The following is a 2,747-nucleotide window of genomic DNA, read 5'->3' on the forward strand; positions in this document are numbered from 1 at the left end:
AGGAAAAAAGTGAAAGGCAAAAATAGCAACAAAAAGCAAGGGCAAAACCTAGAAAACAGTAACAATTATGATAGATTAATTCAACTATAATTCAACGACAATTAATTCAACTCTATCAATAATCATGCTTCCCTTGTAGCTCAGCTGGTAAAGAATGTGCCTGCTATGCCAGAGACCTGGGTTTGATCCCTGGGTTGGGAAGATCCCCTGGAGAAGGGGAAGGCTACCCACTCCAGTATTCTGGCCTGGAGAATTCCATGGACTGTATAGTCCATGGGGTTGCAAAGAGTCAGAAACGACTGAGTGACTTTCACTTCACATGCATATCAATAACCACTTTGAACATCAATGCCGTAAATGCACCAAATATTTCAGAGTAGGTCAAGAAACAGGGCCTAACTATAAATCCATTTTAAATATAAAGATACATATAGAATAAAAGTATACTGATGGAGAAAAATATATTATGACAACACTAACCAAAAGAAAGGAATGGCTTTATTAATAATATATTAATTTCAGAGCAGACTTCAGAAAAAGGAAAGTTACCATGGATAAAAAGAGGCATTACATAATGATGAAGGAGTCAATTGTCTAAGAAGACATATCAATCCTTAATGTGTATGCCTCTAACAACAGAGTATCAAAGTGCATGGGGTGAAAACTGTTAGAACTACAAAAAGAAATAGATGAATCCAGTATTATAACTAGGAGTCGTCAATACCCATCTATCAGAAATAGAAACATTCAGCAAGTAACACTTCAATAAGGACATTCAACAGCACCATGATATATAAAAACATCTATATACTACTTCATCCAACAACAGCAGAATGCATGTTCTTCTCAAGCTCACAGAGGAAGTTCACCAAGACAGACCACCATTTCAGGCCATAAAATCCCTTAACAAATTTAGAATAGAAAGCATACAATGCCTACTCTTCTTAAACTACAATCAAATTAAAAGTCAGTAACAGAAAGAAAGCTGGAAAACTCCCCCAAAATATGGAGACTAAACAAAATACATCTTAATAATATATGGGGTTAAAGAAGAAATCTCAAGAGAATGTTTTGAAATAAAAATTAAAACATAACATCAAATTTTGTAGGATGTAGTGAAAGCAATGCTTAGTGTATTTATAGCATTGAAAATATACATTAGAAAAGAAGGGAAAGATCTAAAATCAATCATCTAAGCTTTTACCTTAGGAAACTAGAAAAGGAGCAGATTAAATCCAGAGTAAGCAGAAGAAAAGAAATATTAAGAATTAGAACAGAAATCTATGAAATTGAAAACAGGAAATCAATAGAGAAAAATCAATAAAATCAAAAGTTGTTTCTTTGAAAAGATCAATAAAACTAATAAGCCTCTAGTCAGGCAAACCAAGGAAAAAGAGACAACTCAAATTACTAATAACAGAAAAAGACAGACATCACTATAGATTCTATGGACATTAAAAGGATAATAAAGGAACAATAGGAACAATTCTATGGCCACAAATTTGATAACCTAGATGAAATAAACCAATTCCTTAAAAGACATAATTTGCCTAAATTCATACAAGAAACAGGCAATCTGAATAGGCCTATATCTATCAAAGAAATTGAATAATATTAATAACCTTCCAAAAGAGATAACACCAGACCCACATGGGTTCACCGGTGAATTTGACCAAACATTAAGGAGGAAATGTAGAAATTCTCTTCAATAACTTTCAGAATATGGAAGCAGAATACTTCCTAACTCATCCTCTGAGGCCAGCATTACCATAACAAAAAAAAACAGACAAAAATATTAGACAAAAAGAAAAGTACAGGTCAATATCTGTCATAAACATAGATGCAAAAATTCTCAACAAAATATTAGCAAACTAAATTTAAAATGTATACAAAGAATTATACAGTACCACCAAGTGGGATTTATCCCAGATATGGCAGGCTGGTTCAATATTTTAAAAAATCAATTAATATAATCCATCACATCAACAGGCTAAAGAAGAAAAATCACATGATCATAGTAATATATACAGAAAAAGCATTTTACAAAATCCATCACCAATTCATGATAAAAAACTCTCAGTAAACTAAGAATAGAAAGGAGCTTCCCTTGGTAACGAATGTCTACAAAAACCTATACTTAACATCATACATCATGGTGAGAAATGCAGCTTTCTCACAAAGATCAGAAACAAGGCAAGGATACCTCCACTGCTTTCAACATCATACTAGAAGTCCTTGCTAAAGTAATAAGACAAAAAAAAGGAAATAAAAAAGAAAATAGATTAGGAATAAAGGAAGAAAGCTTTGTCAATGACATGATCATCTAAGTATAAAATTCAAAAAAATCAATAGGAACTTCTGAAACAAATAAGTGATTATAGCAGGCTTGCATGACACAAGCTTAATACACGAAAGTCGATCACCAACAATGAACTAGTAGAATTTGAAATACTTTCACATTAGTTCCCCCAAAATGAACTACTTAAGTATAAATTTAACAAAATATGTATGAGATCTATAAGAGGGAAACTACGAAATTCTGATGAGAGAGATGAAAGAACTAAATAAATGGAGAGAGAGCACTCTAATGACAGAAAGCAAAGAGGAACTAAAAAGCTTCCTGATGAGGGTAAAGGAGGAGAGTGAAAAAGATGGCTTAAAACTCAGTATTAAAAAAATTACGACCATGGCATTCAATCCCATCACTTCATGGCAAATAGAAGAGGAAAAGGTGGAAGCAGTGACAG

This window comes from Bos indicus x Bos taurus, chromosome 7 (genome assembly GCF_003369695.1).
Source record: "Bos indicus x Bos taurus breed Angus x Brahman F1 hybrid chromosome 7, Bos_hybrid_MaternalHap_v2.0, whole genome shotgun sequence".
Taxonomy (NCBI): Eukaryota; Metazoa; Chordata; class Mammalia; order Artiodactyla; family Bovidae; genus Bos; species Bos indicus x Bos taurus.